Source organism: Gossypium hirsutum, chromosome A07 (genome assembly GCF_007990345.1).
Source record: "Gossypium hirsutum isolate 1008001.06 chromosome A07, Gossypium_hirsutum_v2.1, whole genome shotgun sequence".
Taxonomy (NCBI): Eukaryota; Viridiplantae; Streptophyta; class Magnoliopsida; order Malvales; family Malvaceae; genus Gossypium; species Gossypium hirsutum.
This window is the reverse complement of record NC_053430.1, coordinates 20,652,121-20,660,941: the sequence shown is the minus strand read 5'-3', so window position 1 is coordinate 20,660,941 and position 8,821 is coordinate 20,652,121.

Genomic DNA, 8,821 nt, shown 5'->3' with positions numbered 1-8,821 from the left:
ATTCATTTTTATGAGCTTTTTTAAAGAATGAATATTCACATGACCTAATCTAGCATGCCACATATCAATAGTCGGTTTGACAATACTCGATTCAGCCCTAATCAGAGTGGGCTTAGCATAGTCATACATAGCCCGAGGAGTAGGATGTATAGGAAGTTGCTGATTACTAAGATTATTATCCATCTCCACAGTAATGTCATTTTCCTCTTGATCATTTATAAAAATCTATTGACCTTGCCTTGTTTCTCTTACCTCTTTGCGATTTTTGCGAGTAGTTTTTCGATCTCATTATAAAAAACTAATGGTTCCAACAGGTTGCCTCTAGTCATAAACCAAAAGAACCTATAAGAATCAAACAAAAGAAAAATTAAAAATTAAATTAAAAACACAAGTATTAAAATTAAAATAAAAATGGCTAAATTAATAGAAATAAAGTTTTCCTAATATTCTAGTCCTTGACAACGGCGCAAAAAACTTGATGTATCACGAAACCAACTAAAAATTTAACTAAGGCAAGTGCACCTATCAATTAATAGTATAGCTATGATGAGCAAAGATATCGTTTCCACGAAGACTAAAAGTACTAACAATTACTGTTTTTCTATTATTTAACTGAATAATTTGAGTGATTGATTAAAAACTAAAATTAACTAAATTAATTAACTAATGAACATAACAAAGAACAAAACATGAAAATAATTCAATAACAACCAAGAAGCAAAACAATACCTAGGAAAGAATTTGCCTAGATTTCTTTTGTCACTACCAATCTAGATTACGCAATTTCTTAGCACCTTGATCTGTAGAATTTCCTAAATTATGCTAATATCTCTTTCGAGCATAAAAGCAACTGACTCTAGGTTGATTAATTGAAATTTCTTTCTAATTAAAATCCCTATTATCGAATTAATTCGTGCTATGGATTCCCTATTAGATTTGACTCTAATTCGATAGATTTATGTCATCCTATATCTAGGACTGCATGCAACTCCACTCAATTAAGCAAGATCTACTTTTAAACAGGGTCTATTCAACCATCGATTTAAGCAAGTCGAACATGGATCAATAATATAGAAATATTAAATTAAGAATGAAGCACACATTATTAAGAATAAGAAACTAAATATTTATTGCGTAAAATAAAAATCAAACGACAAAATCCATCATAGGGTTCATCTCCCTAGGTATTTAGAAATTTAGTTAATGCTTGAAAATAAAAAAATCCAAGGTACAATATAACCGAAAGAAATGAAGAAACTCATGATTACTTCCTATGAAATCAACTGCAAATCTTCAATTTTGACAAAAATTTGTTTCAAAGTTGGTTTCAATGGTGTTTTTCGAGTTTTCTTGATTATTTTCTAACAACTCTCTCTTATCTTTTTATTTTTTTCATATATACATCTTAGAATGCCCAAAAAACCTAAAAATTCTAATTTTTTATTGTTCGGTGTGCAGTTTTATGAAATTGACACGGCCTACCACTCGTCCGTATGGGTCACACGGCCATGTGAAATGATTTAGCCTATATGGCTCTTGTATCTTGCTCCAACGCTTCGATTTTCACTCGTTTTTCACTCCTTTAACTCCCAACTGCTCTATTAAGCATTAAAACATGGATTCAAATGATTAGGAGCATAAAATTCACAGTTAACATTAAATAATCACCCAAAAACATATTAAGAGTGAGGTTAAAATATGTTATCAACGTCGCCCCCAAGGTTAACATAGTACTTCAGTATTTGTACACTTGAATAAAAAAGGTGGAACACAATTGGTATTACTTTTCTCGAACGGAATTGAAAAACAAAGCAAAAAATGTGGTTGGAAATTTGACTGAAAAATCACTAAAAAGAAAACAGATGAGAGAAAAAGAGTATGAGCGAAAGATTGTTATTTGCTTGTTGTGTAAAATGAGGAAAATGACCTGCTATTTATACTATTTTTTGAAGGAGCAAATCAGTAAAACACGCAGTGTCAGTTTCCTCAAAAGTGTAATGGGTCAAATTTTCCGCAACTAAAAATATTCTGAAAATAATTTTAAAAGGAAAAACATAAATTTTATCAAAAAAAAATATGCACAGTGCATTTCGTAAACACATGTTAACACGGACACAGACATGTGTGTTTGGCCTTTAACAATTAGTTAATGAAGATAAGAGGCAAGACTATATTTAAACTTTCTTAAAAGCCTTTTTTTTCAACTAACGTGGAATTACATACTTTGAATTACCAATATAGTCAAATTTTGGTTTTCGCAACGGAGAAGATTGTATCTGAGTTTCAAGCCAATCCAATTGTTGAAGTCGTAGATCGAAGAAGGAAAAATTTGAAATCATAACCTCCAATTCGAGCAATCTGAGTGACTCTTGATAAACCCAAGCCCATAAGCATATGTAGGACTTCAAGACGAGGTGATTGGGCAGATATCGTGAATGCGAGAGGGGATCTGGTTGTTGGAGTTAAAGAAAAAGGGAAAAGCTCCAGTTAAAGAAGGAATAATTGCAAAGTAAAATGAAGAAAATTTGAAATTTTAATTTAAATTTTAAATTTATTTTGTATATCAATGGAAATGGAAAAGAAGAAAAAAAATTAAATATTTATTATCATTTTTAATTTTTATTATTTTTATATAATTAAAATATTTTTATATTTTCTGAATTGTTAATAATTTTTAAAATTTTTAAAATTTAAATAATTATTAACATGACTTAAACTGTCATATAGAATTGTGAATTCTATGTAAAAAAAGTTAACAAACAAAAATTATTCAATTTTTATATAGTTTTTATATAATTGGAAGCCAAAAAAAATCGATATGAATTCAACAACTCTTCTTTCGAGTAGTAGAGTATCATTCAGGCTTATCCTTGCTAAAAGCCACACTTTTAGAGCATCGAATCAATACATCTAAAACACACTATATCCAATGCCGAAAAGAAGACACAAAAATCCCCAAGTATTTGAGAACTCCACTCTAATCCCACCAAGCAAAATCATCTATATCTAACAACACTAATCATTTAAAAAAAATTTTCTATTGAGATTGAGTGTATTTTTAATCATTACAATTTGGATATTTCAATATTAGATTATAGCACGTTCAATCTAATATTGAAAAAGAGATACAAAAATTCTTAATTTTTTGAGATCTTCACTCAAAATCGACCAAATAAAATCATCTAAATATCCGACAACACTAAATCAATTAACCTTTTTCCTATTGAGATTGAGTTCATATTTAGCCATTAAATTTTGGATCTCATGTGTTCTAAGTAGTAGCAAAAGATCCATGAAAATATTAGATTATAGCACACCAAAGATGTGGGTGAAAAATGTTGCTATAAAAATATATTTATTAAAAATTATATAATAATTAAATGAGAATTTAGTGTTAGATTTGTAAAATAAATCTGAAATAAAACTTAATAAATCAGGATCTATCATGTCAATTTATCAAGAATAAATCAAAAATAAAACTAGATGGGGAAACTTACCTGAATCCATGAATTCCTTGAAATTTTACCGGATCTTAAAGATTTGATCTTCCAAATTAGCACACAATAAATTCAGAGAATATCTGAGAATATTTGCTCTCTCTTTCCTAATGATTGGTGTAATGGCCAATTTTTAGCCCAGACAAATAAACAAAAAAATAAAATCCAAATAACCAAATAAAGTCCATTTTACAAAAACAAACAGCAGGCCCAAACCCAAAACCAAATGACCCATTACATCAAACCCTAGCCCATTATCTTAAACTTTTTTTTCAACAGACAAAACCTTAGTCCCCAAGGTGCAGCCGCCGCATACCCCTCTGCCCTTGACCAGCGCCGCACGCTACCCTTGTCCACCACGCGCGCCGCTTTGTCACACGCATCTGACATCTCTGACAACCACCTACAACACGCAAACGAAAGAAGCCAAGCAGAAGAAACAACATGCAAAAAGACAAAAAAAAATGAAAACTAACAGTTTATGAATTGGCTATAAGAGCCACGATTTTCATTTGTAATTTTTTTTTACGAACATTAAGCAATCAAAAAGCAAAAATAGAAGAAAAAAAAAGGTTGATTTCGATTTCCATTTTCGTGTTCTTTTCTTTTTTATTTTTTTATATATATTTTTTTATCTTTTATTTTTAAATCTCTTTTAAACAAAAATAATAAGAGAAGGAGAGGGCTTGCCCGGAATCCCTGTGATTGTGTCACCGGAGACTCTCTCCGTTGCTGAAATCAGACCCAAAAGGAGGAGAGGAGAGACTTTCTTCCTCTCAATCGACGGGCTAACGGCGCAAAGGCTAGGGTTCATAACCCTAACAGAGAGTTGAGAAACAAAGGGGGAGAGGGTGTTTTGTTTTTTCTTGAAAAATAAAAGAAGAAACGGCAGATTGAAAAAGAAGGAAGATTTTGGTTTTATTTCATCTTTGAAACGACGTCGTTTGGTGGGATGGGGGTTTGCACATTCTCCCTAAAGGGAAAATTTGTGCGATTAGTCCTTTTCATTCGCAACTCCATTCAATCGGGCTCCATTTCCTGTTTTCTTTTTGTTTTTTTTTTAATTTTAACCCTTAGATTTCGTTTGGTTTTCGATTTGGTCCATTGTGCTGTCAGGGTAAACGCACGCAGAGCATTTAGGGGATTTTTTTCATCTAGTCCCCGCTAGTTTCGGGGCGTTTCATTTAGATCCCTGATTAACTTTTCAGTATTTATAATTTTGTACCCCGAATTTTAACTTGTTTTTAACCATGTCCTAAATCTATTTAATCCATTTATTAACTTCTTTTTTTAAAAAAAAACATTTCATTTATATGTTATTTCAAATATTTTATATGTTATTTACTTTACATCTATTCTTACTTATTTTAATGTACTGTTTGTTTAAATTATTATTATTTATTTTAACTTGCTTTTTGCATATATATTTTATCCTGATCTATTTTATATGTATTATTTATTTTATATTCCTTACCTATTATTATATATATGTATACATATAGTTTACTTCAAGCCTTTTTATATATTTATAATTCTTTTAAAAATCGTTTTGTTATATATTTATTTTAAATTATTTTGTATTGTTTATTTTTAAGTTATTGTACATTATATATTTCAAACAACCTTTTTTATTACCTTTGAACTATTATAATTATAAAATATATTTATTTGTCCCTTTTTTTAATTTTTTTACATATTATATATTTTTTTAACTTGTTATATAACATTTTAAATTAACTTATATATTACTTATTTTAAAATTATTTTATATACCTTATTTTAAACCCATTTTACTTATTTCAAATAATTTTATTATTTATTTTAGGTTTTTTTACATATTATTTACACCTTTTATATATACATATTAATTATTTTAAAATTATTCATTTTTTTTAAATTCTACTTTGTGTGGTTATGGATTTTAAAATACCTTTTTACATCACTTATTTTGAACTCATTTATTATCATTCTAAAATTTGTTCACATTTTATTTATTTTAATTTGTTTTATACCTTTTTATCATTTAATTCATTGGTCCTTATTTATCGATGTTATCATTTAAATGTTGTATGATTATTGCCATTGCATGTACTATGATTCGTTATTTCTTTTTTCATATTATTGTCATTCACTTGTGTAATATTTTATTCATGTATTATTATTCCATGCCCATTATTGCATTTTTATTTCATGTCATCGCATTGTGAATTAATATTTATCCAACTTGGATCGCTTGATTTTGTTCCAAACAAAATAACGGATGTCGTTTAAATATCGTGTTCACTATTATTCAAAAAAGAAATATTTTAAACAAGGCAATGTTTCGCGTTTTGGAACATCGAGGAATTGTGCCCTAACTTACGGGGTTTCGATTTTCTCGTTGATTCTAAATAGCCAAATATCCTTTCGAGTTTTAAAAAAAACACGGAATTCCAATTAAAATTAAAGACAAACTTGCGCTCGGGAGTTCATGGTATCGTGTCCTAACTTACGGGATGTGATACTTCGATATCTCAAGACGAGGAAATCTTTAGCAATTGTTTTGATCTAATTCAAGCCCCTTTAAAATATACATTAATAAAAAGGATCATATTTTAAATTCGTTCCCAATTTCCAACTTTCGACATTGAGACACTAACTAATCAATTCGGTACCAATTTTGGGCGTGACGAGGGTGCTAATCCTTCCTCGCACGTAACCGACTCCCGAACCCCTTCTCTCAAGTTTCGTAGGCCAAAAACACTGTTTTAGTAAACTAAAATGTTTTATTAAAACAAAAGTGATCCGATCACACCTAATAAAGATTGGTGGCGACTCCCGTTTTAATCTTCGCTTTCAAACAAAGTCGATTCCCGTTTTCAAAAAAATGGTTTCGACAGCTTGGCGACTCCACTGGGGACTTTGAGAGTCGAGCTGTAAATTGATTAATTTTTGTCTTTTGTCGAAAATTGAAAATCAGTTTTAAATTTACGATTACTGCATTGCATGTTGTCTGTTATTTTCGTGGTTCTCTTCATAATATGCTTGCTTCAAGTGGTTTAATTCTTTGATGTATTGTTGCATATCGCATCGCATGAATTGGTCGATTTTACCCTTTAAGTGGGAGTGAGAAACTATTCCTTCGTGAGGTCTTCACCTCCGTATAGGATAGCGGATCGCTTCCGGGATACATCCGTACCTACGTCTTCATGAGATTTTCATCTCCGTATAGCTGTAGGGAAATGTATTCCCCTGAACTGAACTCAATCCATATAAGCCTATAACGGGTGAGGATCGAGGAATCTATCGGTTCAGGTACCCTTACTCTAGAACCGAACCACATATAGAGAGACCTAGGAGCCTACCCTAGGTAGAGCCACGCCAAACCCTAGTGGTCACCCAGATAGGTGTTCTATTTTGTTGATTATTTCTTCTATACTGACGTATTTTATTTTGTTTTGTCTATAACTGCATTGTATTACATCATCATAGAAAGGAGGTGTTGATTCATATTTGATTGCTAAATAGAACAATTTGTCATAAGAAAATGAATTTCTTGATAAAGTGGATTATAACATGGTTGTCTAAATATGGTCTAAGTAAACACAATGAAAGAAGGCTGATAGCTCATAAAGAAATACACGACTTTGCTCCATTGCCCGATGATTAAAATCGACAAAGATTATTCGAGAGCCGTCACGTCTTGGCTTTCTTAAAGGAGCTGACGAGTATCCCGGGGATAAGTAAGCAATAAGTCGTAGCCTGGATCAAGCAAAAAGGAGTTAATGGGGGCATCTTTTAGAAAATTCGCAAGACTCAACTATAACATCCGGATATGAAAAGGAAGATAGATGTCTTCGCTTGGAATATGAGAAAAAGGCCGTATATGTAATCCGTTTTATGTAAAGGAATTTGTTTTCTAGAAAAGTTGTTCTAATGAAATTGAATTCAGAACCAACGTCTCTCTTTCTTTTACATTCATTCCATGCATTTACATTGTATTACATCATTTGTATTAGAGTTTCACTAAAGGACCCTAATTAGGTAAAATTATGATAGTTAATCTGGAAACCAACAAGAATCAACCAACCGAATACTGTTACAACACCCGTCGCAAAACTAAAGTAATGGATCATAGATTAGAAATATTGTAATAGATGCAAAGGGCTATGCAAAAGCAATTACAAACACAGATGCAAGAGCAACTAGCTAAGATCCAACAAGGTATGAGGGAAAAAATGCAAGAATCCCAAGATAGTATGATGAGCCAGCTGGCCCAGTTGCTGGCTAAGAAACGTGAAAAAGGGAAGAGCACTACGATCAATTCAGGGAATGATAATGAAGACCTTGTCTATCCTCCGGGCTTTGCTCTAACAAACACCCAACCACAACCAGAGGTGCACCCACGAGGGGTACCCGTTACTATTAGGCCCCAGTAATACCAGGCCGATGCCTCGGCACCAATGAACTTTTCAACAGGCTCAGGCTCTAATCTGAGAGATAATCCAACCAATCCCATTATCCCTGACCTTGATAATGTGGCAGAAATGGAAAAGGCAAGAGTAGATCTGCCAAAACAACTCGAGTATCGGTGTAAATGGCTTGAAGAGAAATTCAAAGCAATGGAGACAGCTGACTACCTTTGTGGGGTTGTAATACCCCTACCCGTATTTATTGCCGGAATAGGGTACGAGGCATTACCGGAGTTTACGAATTAAATTTTTTTTATATATTCAATATAGCTCTTTTATAAATATCTAACATTCCCTGTAATATTAAATCGAGACCAATCCACATCAACCAAATTAATTCAACATATTTTCATGATAGATTCATGCATTTATATAAGATAACGTCATCACATATCTATAACCAGGTTTGTTAACTATACTAATGGCTGACTTTACATTCATTTCACGTTAACATTTACTTTGTTAGCTTATACATGCCATTGATTTCCAAAATAAAGTTTCTTTATATACCGAAATCCTGAGGTTGACAGTGTGATGTGTCTCCGACCAAATCCGACCTCCGAGCTCTTAACACTACAAAACAGGGAAAAAGGAAACGGGGTAAGCACTTTGTGCTTAGTAAGCTCATGTAACAAGAATTATACTTACCTAATATTTTCAATACAATACAATAAACATACATATATCCATTCAATGCATTATTACCCTAATATGCACAAACTCAACATTCAAGTTAGTACAATAATTTCCATATACTAATAATATATACTATGATTGATGAGCTCGTCAATACCATGATTTCCATTTCCTTGTTATTTTTCCATATTTATCCCGTTGAATTTCTTGGAATTTTCGATGTATTTTCAGAGGTAC